Raw genomic sequence first — 12,328 nt, forward strand, 5'->3', positions numbered from 1 at the left:
TCAAGTCAACTATAGTCAACAAGTCAAACTTAGTCAAAGGTCAACAAGTCAAGTAAAGTTGATTCAACTATGTCAACTTAGGAAATCAAAAATAACAAACATAAATGAAAGGGGTGAAGGATTAGTAAACTTCCTTTCTAAACATGCTTAGTCTTCTTAAGCATGTGCCTCCATCCTTGGTTGGGGTCAATCCTTCATCAGTAGAGCAGCACTACGAGCGGGGAGGTTCGTAGAGGCAGGACCACGAGCGGGCAGGTTCGTGTGAGCATCACATTCCTGAGTCCAAGGCTAACCTTTTGTGTGAATTGAAGGCTATACAGCCTTGGGGTTAAGGTCTTGGCCAAGAACTAAGTAAGATGAATAAGATGGGTGTATGTCTTATTTTGTTTATTATATATCTGTTGTTTTATTTTCTCAGCTCACCCTTTCTGTTTGTGTATGGCGATGATCGTGTGATTCGTTACACGGGAGCAGATGTTGATACAGGTGATTCTGAGAACGCATAGGCGATGGAGTGAGGGATAGCTGGGATTAAGCTAGGACTATATTTATGATTATCATTTGTGTTTTATTTTGGATTTTTGGAAATTGTAAAGTTTTAAATACTACGATTTTAAATATTGTGGCGTGATGCTTAAACATTTTAATTTTCCCGCGTCTTGGAAATAGTAATATTGTGACGTCTTATTTTCCTTTCTTTATTTATTTACTTAAATTAGTAATATTCCTTAGGGATGTTACATCAACCGCTGAAATTTCTCCTAAATTCTTCATAGCCTTCAATGCCTTCAAGATCTGACCCATTTGATCCTTCATTTGGCTAATTTCACCCTTCACTTGGCTAATTTCTTCCTTCACTTCCTCGTGTGCATTTTCCCAATCCTCCATCGTTTTGGAATTGGCCCAAGTCCTATAAGGGTGTCTTAGAAGTTTTTCCGTAATCACTTACTGTCACTCTTCTATTTAATTCGAATGAAATGAGAAGTGCAAAAAAGGAAAAGAAAAGACAAATGCAAATGCAAACATTCTAGCTAAAAACTATAAAGTTGTGTGAATAACGTTTGCGAGTAATAATGGAAATTAACAAGAAATGAAGTAGTCGATACATCAGAAAATCCACAATGTTCAGAAGTTCATAATACCAAGAAACAGAAAGAAAGCATAAACATCATTTTCGAGCTTTAGCCACTATGTTCTTCATTTCCCCTACTAGCTTCCTGCAGTAACCGAGGAAATCTTCAATTGCTTTTGGTGGATTGAATATAGGCATTGCAATCTCAGCATCAATTAACATCTTGGGTACATCTTTAATTGCTCCATTAGCCATAACTGCTAACTTTGAAAAACATCCTCTCCAATGCTCTACAACTCCCATTAACTCAGCACATTCAATTCTCAATCTTTGATTTTCCTCCTCCGACTTTGACTGGTACCAAATCTCTTCAGCCATTTTTGCTTCATAGGCCGATATTATTTCCTTCATATGTCTCTCGAACTCTTTGTTCCTGTACTGTATACCAACGCTCTTCTTCTAGCTTTGCCTCATAAGTTGCTGTCATTTTTTCTTTTTGTTGTTCCATCTCCTTAATCAAAACTTGTGCATTATGCAGCTGTTTAATGCCTCCCTTTTGTCTCTTGCCAGTTCTTAACATAATGCAATTTTCTCACGTTCAGGGCAATGTCATTGCTTTCTTCTCTTTGCCTCTCAAAGCTAGCTTTCTATTAGTTGCTTCGAGATCTTGTTGTACTCTGAAGTGATGGTTTCTTTCCTCTCTCTGCTTCTTTATCAATACATCACAAGTTCTGGTCTTGGCTTCATTGTCATGTTTAAGATCTACATATTCATGATGAGCTTTTTGAAGATCATTAACAAGCTTAACATTTTTATGCTTCATCCTTTTTATTTCTCCCTTAAGGGTTTTTACTTCCTCACTTTCCACATTTTGTTGTTCTGGCATGAAGGCAACTGGTTTGAACCGTAGCTTCACCACTTTAACCCTATCCATTACCCATTGCTGCTAAGATGTCTTCTCATTTACTACCCACGACCTTAAGTCTTTTTCTACACGCACCACGATGCCCTAAGCACTTCTAACCGTCAAAGTAAATCATTAGATGTCCCTTCTTCATAACAATTCCACAGTGCAACTAAAGATTCTAGATTTGGTGCACCTCGTACAGGATACCCAAATTGTCTTTGTGCTAATATTGGATTATAATTAACACAATATTTGGTTCGTATAAGAGGTACATTTGGGTACTCCCCACAATGTATGATATGTGATCTCTGCTACCACGAGACCTCTCGTTTGATCATTCCATTATGTAATTTAGCAAAAAAACATGTCCATTCCTGTGCTCCTTTAGCAGTTGACTTGTAATTTGGATTGACATAAGAAATAAACCATTTATATAATACTGGCAAGCAACATGACAACTTCTTCTTCTTAGATTCATAACACATATTCAAATTCCCATAAACATCGGTTAAGATTGTTGTGACTGGATTTTCTGCATTGATTTTATATGTTATGAAAATGTTAATGGCTGAGAAATCAACAAAATTATCGATGCTTGGGAAAATCATAACGCCACAAAGAATGAGCGCCAGTACATTCATGAAGGTTTCCCCCATGTCTTTGTCAGCCAATTGGCGCAAATGCCCTTCTAGAAACCCTTGAGGAATGCCTTTGACGATTCCCTTTGTAATCATTTTGCCTTCTAACTCTGTAGGGTGTATTTTCAAGATTTCTGCCAGTGTCGAAACAGATGTATTTTGCGTTGTATGCTTGTAAGGAACTTTGCCTTCTAATGGTAGGTCTAGAATATCCCCAAATTCCTCCACTAATTAAAAATCCTTGAAGGTGAAGCACCGGAGTGGCAAATCATAGTATTGGACCAAAGCAGTAATAACTGGAATTTGAGTATCAATCTCTAGAAGATTCAGTAAATTCACATATTTCCTTCGAAAACTGTTTCTCTGGATAGTCTTCATCTTCCCCACCAACTCTCGAAGATAAGTCAAGTTGCCTTCTTTTTCTCTAATTGACTGCTTCTTTTTTAGTGACTCTGAACCAGAATGTTCTCCAACTCCAGATTCCCTATTAATTTCCATTATTCTCCAAGGAAATGACACAACTTTATAATTTTATACCTAGAATGAGTACAATGAAAATGTACAAGAAAAAGAAAAATTACAGACTACATGATGCTATGAATAATTTACATAACTTATTACAACCTTAAAAGAAAAACACAAAGAATGAAATACAAATAAAAATAAAAAACAAAAACAAAATAGGAATTATAGGAATACATATCTCCCTTTGTGTCTTATAATGTTTAAGCGCGTCATAGGATTAAGGTAGGTATATGCACTCACCAAGATAGTCTCCTATTTCCTAAGGATAAAAGGTCACTAGAGTTATGGCCCACTTTCCGACATTTCTCATAATAGTTGGTAAACAACACGATGTGAGAGTATCAAATGAAGCAAACAGACTCTAGCTGGGGTTCTCACAATGACCACTTGGGAAGTACATCCATTGTGACACTGCTACACAATCCCCTTTTAATTTTAAGCTACTCAGACCCAGGTATAGGACCGCACTCATTTCATGTACAAAATATAATGTGAGTGTGTGAAGGGAGAAAAATGCAAACCTAAACCCCCGCCTGCAAAACAAAAAAAGATCCATACAAAAAAACATGTTTTCTACCCTAAGGTTCAATATCCACAAATATGTCATACACCAACAGGAATATATAATATACATAAATCGAGAAGGGAAAAAACAAAACATCTAAATTAAACACATCGCTTTCGCATATTCGATTAAATAGGCTTGACTCTCTAGTGTCCCCAATGAAGTCGTCATCTGTCACAACCTAAATCGCGACGGGACGACGAATTAAAAAGAAAATTGTTTTGAAAATAGAAGTTTGAAGTTGCCACCATAATTTATTCTGGAAAACTATGGAAAACCATAAAAATAATATAAAGTCGATTACATGTAGGGAAGGTATTAGCACCCTACAGCGTCCACCAAAAGGCGATGCCTTTAATTAATTTTGCAAAAGAGATGTGTTTATTTTAAATACTTACGTTTCCCACAAATAAGAAAATTGTGCACAAAATTAATTTTGGAGTGAAAGGGACCCGACAAGGGTTAAAACCTTGGTCCTACGTATTCTCATTAAAAAATGAAAAATCAGGGCTACGTAGTTCTTTATAAAAAAAGGTCTGATTAAATTATTTAATTTTTTTGAAAGTTATCTTTTGACATTTTTTGAAAATGAGTGTCATGCAACGCATGCGGTCGGGTTAACACCAAAAACATTTTTTATATTTGTATATTTGAAAAGGAGTGTCGTGTGACGCGAGCGGCCAATTAGACACCAAAACATTTCTATGATTTTTATATTTTGAAAAAGAGTATCGTGTGATGCGAGCAGTCGATTAGACACTAAAAGAAAAAATAAAGAAAATAAATTTAAATTTATTATTCTTATTTTTATCATTTTTCAAAAACTATTTTAATTTTTATTAAAAATATTTTATTATTTTAGAAAATGATGTGCTTGAAAAGTGAGATTTAATTAGAAAATTGTAAAATTTGAAATAGAAAATGTGAGTGCATAAGTGAGTACGTGCAATGAGAAAAACTACACATATGGAAACGAGGTGCATAAAGAGAAAAGTGTGGTGCATAAAGTAAACGCATCCTACCGTAAAAAAAAAGAAATTAAAGGAGTGGGGTGTGTGCTTAGTAAAAACGCATGTAAATAAGGTAAAATAAAACTTAATGTAAGGGGTGTGTGGTGATTACATTGGGGAGTGCATGAAGTAAATAAATAAGAACCCAAATTAAAAGTAGGGGTGCACAAATTAAATTATGGAGGTGCGTGAAGAAAAATGAATCTCCCAACCCTAATTAAAAGCATCTTTCGAGACTAACACCCAAAGTTCATCTTCTTCCTTCTACTAACGGCCACCACGCAAGCACTAACGTTGCCCATCCCGTACGAGGCCGTCGGTAACACTGCTCACAACGACACGACTCACGATGGGACCGACAACCATCTATGCCACCACACCATCATATGCGGCCACCATTCAACGTTCATACTTATAGTTAGGTCAACAACGACTCGACTTTCGATGGCGTAGGCCATCCCCATCACGCCACCACTAATAGTGGTGCTAGCCACTCCACTTCTAATTTCTCAGTCATGAAATCCCAACACACAACAACCCCCTCTAGTTCGTTCTTACATTTTCGTTGTCGAAAATGCTTGCCAGTGTTGCCACGGTTTGCTATCACAACCGCTGTCAGCGTCTGAACAGAGCCACTGCAATAGTCTTTTCTCTTGTGTAAGAATTTCACTTCTCCATAACTAAACCCCAAGTTACTCCAACACCAACTTTCTCCATAACTCAAATTGCCTCCAACTTTTCCGCATTGTCAATGTTCACTACCGAACCCCTATTTGCTAGCGGCAAATCAACTCTTTTCTATTTCTCTTCTATTTCAAATTCCTTAAACCCAATTCTCCTTTATTTTATCAATTTTCCAATTTTAATTGATTGATTAACAATTTCAGGAAGCATCAAATGAAGAAAATTTGCAATTCATGCAATTAACGCACAACAATGATAAAGTGAGCCAAGCATCGTAGCAAAATTTGAATATTGTTTACCTTATTTAATGTCTCAGTTTTGTGTTTGCTACCACTTTTACCCCCCTGAATGTTCTTTATATCTTCTGTTGTAATTCTGGGTTTTATGCTCTGCCCTTTGCACTATTGCTATCTCCGTGAACGAGGATAGAGATGATTGTAAGATCCCGTTTTGTGAATGAAAGGGTACTTCGTGAATGGAAAGGATGCCTCCCAAAATGTGAACAAAACCGTGTATGAGGAGCGATGTTGGTTTCCGTTTTTTTTTTCACGATGTGTCCAATATGTGAATATGAAGTCATGAGTAGGAGTTGAAGTAGAAGTTGAGATAGAAATAAAAAATCGTTCCCTCCAATCATCTTGCAAACCATTTTTATTTTCAAGTTTTTATTTTTCTATTTTTGAATTTTATTAGTTAATTAAAAAAACGAAATTATCTTTTTTTATTTTATTATTTTAAAAAACAAAAATATTATTTTACTAAACTCTTAAAAACATAAATTAAAGAAACTTTTATTAATTAATTTTTTAAATTTTTTAAACAATTTATTTATTTTATTAAACACTTATTTTTTGAATATTTTTTAGAAACAATTTTATTCGTCCGGACGAAATTGGGTGTTGACATACACCAAGTTCAGCTTTCCTGCCTTGCTTTAATTTCATGTAGTAGATAATTTAGGATCATGTTTTCTTGTTAATGATGTTGGTAGTAAATTTCATCTACATGTATAGTTAATTTAAGCATTTGCATTTGCATTCCTGCATTTGAGTAAATCAGTGTGAGTGTGTTGTTGTTGCTACAGTTCTAGTTTCTGATTTAGCTTTTGTAACCTGTATATGCACAACATCACATTCTCATTTTGCTGCTACAAGTTAGACTAGGTTGTCATAATCTTGTATGCATCCCTGTTATTTTGCCTTGTTTGTGTGAAGATTAATACTTCTTTGGCCATATGTTAATGTGATTCTTGGACCTGCACATAGCATTTTTGTTTTCTGCATAAATCTGGTTCTGAATTCATTTATTCCACTACATCGCATCTATTTTTTCTCTGTAATTTTGAACTTGTAATTGAGTGAATTAATGTGGGCATGCTTGTCGTTGACTTTGTGTGCATCTCTAAATGGTTGATACTTGTGGCACATTAGAGGGATTTATCTTGTCCTTGCATGCTTTGTTCTAATATGCGTTTAGTTGCAAAACCATAATTGGCTGCAAGTCCCAATTATTTCGGACATCTTAACTTTGCACTCATCACGTTTGAAACATTTTGAATTAGTTCTTTGCCTTCACCATTGTGCATGAGCATTTCTTGATTCATTGTTGTCATAGTCTAGGATTTTGCTGCCATTTGGTGTCGCGCATGTTTTAAGCTAGTTCCATTAGTGCTTATATTCCCATTCATTCATTATCATTTGAGATCATGGTAAACCATCTTTGCACCCAAATTTATCTGCTGTAAAAACCTATATCAGTTTCTATCCTACAGTAGTAATTTATCATGGCAAATATGTTCACACACACTAAATCCATTCACGCACACTCATATTTCATTCATGTGCACAATTCAAGTCTAGTTTTAGCATGCACACTGTTGCTGCAGTAATTTTTGTTGCCATTTTCCATTTCCATTGATCATTTTGCATCTATTAAAGCATAAGATCCATTCATTCATGCATATTATCTTATCCTCGTGTCAAGCACGTTTTGTATTAGGTTGCACCAATGTTCATGATCTCAAATCATTCCTAACTTGGTCTAAGATTTGCATATGCATTCCCCACTTACATTTCATCTAAGTTCACCTTCATTCCATTCTAAGATTGCTTTATTCATGATATGTGCGTTCTTATTCTGTTGGAATGGGTTCTGTATGGGTTTTAGTGATTCAGTTTACTTTGGCATTGTATGAGATCATATCCAACATCTTAGATTAAGTGCATTTTGCATTCTACTATTACACATCCAATTCTGCTACCATAGCGTCACATACATCACATATCATGCATTACATTTGTGCATATCTTCTTTTAATTTCAATCATGCATTTAGTTTAGTTTTAATTGAGTTAATTTATGCACTTTTTCTCAACTTGTTTAATTTCCTCCTTTGTTTAGTTTTATTTTCATTTTAGCAAGATTAAATTACGCAAGTTACACTTGATACACACAATTTTCTTGGATTCGATCCTAAGTTATTTTCCCTATACTTCGTTAGGGGGAATAATTTAGGTTTGTTTAACTAAAAAATAACGATTGAAAATTCGAGTTAACAATGATGAGACGTGTGAATCATTCTCTTTTATCACTAATAATACCAAAATGAGTTTTCACAAATTATAAATAGTATTTTATGTAAGAATCTTCCTTGATAATAGTTTATAGTCAACTTTTAAAGACTAGATGATGTGACTTTGTAAGAATGAAAGGACACTTACAATACTTACTATGTGTTTCTAAACTACTTCCATTCTTCTACATGTTCTTCTAATATAATTGCTTTAAGGAGACATTTTGTACCTTCTATATTTTTGTCTTGGAGGACTAGGATCACATCACAATATTTTCTATTATTAAGAACAAAGTGTTTCATGATAATTTTTATCATTTATTATTGACGTAGACGTATGACACTTGTAACATTTCGGTCAAATATTATTAATTTAAATAAAATAAAATAGAAACTAAATACAAAATCGCATTTATGGTAATTCTTTTTCCACAAAATACGGGAAAAATTTAAATCGTTTATTAACTTGTCCGGATTTATAACTTCAAGTTCCAACACCAAAATACAAATCCAATAAACCAATAAAACAATTGTTTACAACTACATAAAAAGTAATACAATAATAAAAATTCCATAAAATAGTTCTCCCATGCTAGTCCCCACTCCGGCTCTATTCCTCACCAGCACCACCTGCAACATCATCTTCTCCTGTGTAAAACATTACACGATCATCGCCAAACACAAGCATATAGGGTGAGCTAACATATACATATATATAAAATCACAATTCAAAATGTACATACACATACATTATAGAAACTCTATTCCCTTATTCCATAAACATGACCACCACCATGTTTATTCACGTTCTACATCTTTAGATGATAACATTAAGATATCCTTTGTTGCCACCATCTAAAGGCCACAACTTGTAGAAACACGTGAGAGAATATCATGCTACAGACCACGCTCCGCAACGCCAGGTGGAGTTCCCAATACAAACCACAATTTGTACTCTCAACACAAGATTAACACATCACTGGCCATAACATGCGAATGCTCAATCAAGTGGAGACCCTCCGTACAAGCCACAACTCACACACTCACAACGGTATCACTCACCGTTCTAAGCCACAACTCAAGGGATACCATTTTGAGCCACAACTCAATGAATGCTCTAGTAAGTCCATCTTTAAGGTATCACCCAAAGCCTTATAAACCACGCACATCCATAACACATAATGCCATTGCCCCTGCATTATCGCCTAGTGTTGCTCTAGAGCCTCCAAGCGAAAGCCAATTGCATACCGCCTGGCGGAACCCCTATACCACCAGGTGCTTTACGCCTCTAATGCCTTTGTCCTTACAAGTATCACCTGGCAAAAGCACCCTCACCGCTAGGCGCCATGCGTCCCAGTGGGGGTCTGGAATTGTAGTTATCGCCTGGCAGTTCCAATATCACCATCAGTCGCTACACCAGTACAACGAGTTTACTAGTTATTTTCCATTACAGCCCTATGTTTCCAATTTCGTGTAAGTACCACAATAGTCTTTTAACCTCTATTACTCAAAGAAGTCCTCTGTACCATTGCATATGTATCCATATATTCAATTCTACCCCTACCAACTATAAAATAGTAGCCAATTTATCTATGTTTTTCCCCAACCAAGTACCATACCTCACAATACCTTTCACCTCCAAGTCACTATAGGTATAGCCAAATATTTCCCTATGAACCCACCTCAATATGTGATCAATCCAATGTCCAATTCAATAACTTAAACTCATAAAGAACATGATCATGCTTCCAATTCAGGTCACATTTAAACTTATCTCTAGCTAATAGCTAACCTTTCCTTCCATTCCATACATAAGTAAATCCAAGTTTACTCTCATTAACCTTCACCATTTCATGTATGAACCCACATTCATCATACCCTTACCTTTTATGATATTTTCCCTGTATGATCTAAAGTAATCACCACAGAATTTGGATCTCGCACTCATTCACGTCACGCACACTTACTGCATATACTACTATGTTGGCGCCTGGCGGCAAACTAGGTGTCGTCAGACGGTGCATCCAAACCTCGAATCTCCCAAATTTCATCGGCACCTACATGAACCCTAACCTTAGAATCCCTTCATTTTACCATTTCTCCTTCAATAAGTCACTCTAATTCATTTTCCAACATGTGTTTACATTCAATTCTTACTATTAGATTATCAATTCACTGCCATCACAATTTGCACCATAATTAACCCCAATTTTTCCAACACCCTAAAGCTTCATACATTTTAGTTCAATTAATCCCAAGTACATCTTAATTCGCACAACATCAAAATCGTGCCAACATTGCTCGTATCGCTTGGCGAGTGTTCCTCACCGCCATGAGGTTCATCCAAAAGCCCAAAAATTGGGTTAGACTAATTGCGTCGCCTAATGGTCAATTCATGTCGCTAGGTAGTTCTTCGCAAGAACCCAAAATTATAGGGAAATTCATATGAGTCGTCTGGCGGTCCTTCAAAACTACTAGGCGGTTTCTTAAAATTTTCCAGAAATACGAATGAAAAATAGAGCAACTAGAGGAGAAATATCACAACATATAACACATTACAAAATTATCACAAGTAAACTAAAATCGATTAACAAGTCCCCTAACCTGGATTCCTTACTCAAACTTAAAAATCTTAGAGTCTCTTCTTGATCCGCAATGACCTCCCTTTGCTCCTCCAACAACAACTCTCAATCCTTTCTAAAGTACAACTTTATTGCTCTAAAAATTCCTTACCAAAGGTTCCACATTCTGCCTTTCTCTTTTCTCTCTAGTGTCTCTTCTCTCTCCCTCCCTAAACTCACTTAATTAGGCCTAATTACCTAAAAACGAAAATGCATTAAGAGAGGCGTTAATGGCCATCAAATGCCATTAACAACTGATTTACTTAGCCTTTCCAATTGCTCTCTACGACAGCTAGAGTTTCTGACCATTCTCATCCATGCAAAAAAAAAAAAGAATTTAGTAAAAACAAACCTATTTTGCATCTACCAAGATTTGAACACATAATCATCTAATTTCAAAGCAAGTACACAACTAATTCAGCCAATTCATGTTTCATGATAATTCTTATACATCTAGGAATATATTATCACTCATCATGATCAAACATATTGTCAAAATAACAAACAATTAAAATAATTTACACAAATGACATTCATAAGACCCAAACCCAAATGCTCTCATAATAATCAAGTACTCTCAACCATTTGAACCAGTACTATTCCACGTCACAAAATCCATGATTAAATGCTATAAAGGTTCCCACTACCCGCATTTATTAAATAATTATTTAAATTTCTTGGGTCTTACAACACTTCATGCATATATTATTTATAGGTTAAAATACTTTTTTTAGCTCTTTGGTTCTTATAAAAAATTCAATTAAATTCCTAATTTTTATTGTGCTCAATTTAGTCCTCTAATTTTATTAAGATAATATATTAGATACTTTTCGTTAGATCGGTGTTACATTTTCATTAAAATTAATATATCAAATTACTTCACCTAAAAAGTCTAAATATTCAAATTTATTTTATTGTATTGGTGGAACGATTTGATGTATAAATTATAAAAGAATTTTAATGTCAATCTAACAAGAATAACCTAATTTATTCATTTTAAAAATTAGAGAATTAAATTGAACCAAATAAATATGAGAATATAATTGAATTTTTCATGAAAATTAGAGGAGGAAATTAGGATTTTAACCTTATTTCTATTTGTACATGTACGTTCTTCTTTGACATGTATCTATTTTGATCTTGTTTCACGGTTTTTTCTTAAAGCTTTTCTTACTTTTTTATCAACAACTTGTGTTTGATTAAATATCATCTTTTATTTTTCTTAAATACCTATTTCATATTATATAACTTATATAAAACGTACAAAATTATCTTACTTTCTATTATAAAAATATTGTTAAAAAAAGAAGGCTTTTGAAATTAAGACACATGTATTTTTGAAAGACTTAACTTATCTTTATCTTAATAGGGAGGAGGACTTAACTTTTAACACTCTCGAGTGTGATTTCGACCATAAAGAAGAGGGTGGAGTGCCCTTATTAGAGAGAAAAAGTGCTTCCATTTGGAATATAGCGCGTGTTGCACAAATGAATCAAGGATATATATCATATAAAAAAAAAGGGTTTCATTAAAACCAGTGACACTTTTGGCCATGTGCGAACTCACCAACTCGTAGCATGACTTGTGAGTTTGATGAAATTAGGTCGATTTCAATGATCCAAGTTCAACATTATATTAGTACAAAAATGAGTTAACTTATTTCGGTTACTTGAATGTGGACAATTTTAAGAATTACAATTTCATTATAACAGTTATGGGTGAACCATTTAATTAT

General features: G+C 34.6%; 1 long non-coding RNA gene across 1 annotated transcript; it reads left to right on the forward strand.

Annotated features, from left to right (window-relative positions):
• Positions 1-4,980: 4,980 nt before the first annotated feature.
• Positions 4,981-5,883, forward strand: LOC114188868 (uncharacterized). Its single transcript, XR_003605465.2, has 2 exons — positions 4,981-5,374; positions 5,605-5,883. It is a non-coding gene; the product is annotated as an uncharacterized LOC114188868 (long non-coding RNA).
• The last annotated feature ends 6,445 nt before the right edge of the window (positions 5,884-12,328 follow it).

This window comes from Vigna unguiculata, chromosome 6, assembly GCF_037176805.1.
Source record: "Vigna unguiculata cultivar grain cowpea cultivar isolate G323 ecotype 2 chromosome 6, ASM3717680v1, whole genome shotgun sequence".
Classification (NCBI taxonomy): Eukaryota; Viridiplantae; Streptophyta; class Magnoliopsida; order Fabales; family Fabaceae; genus Vigna; species Vigna unguiculata.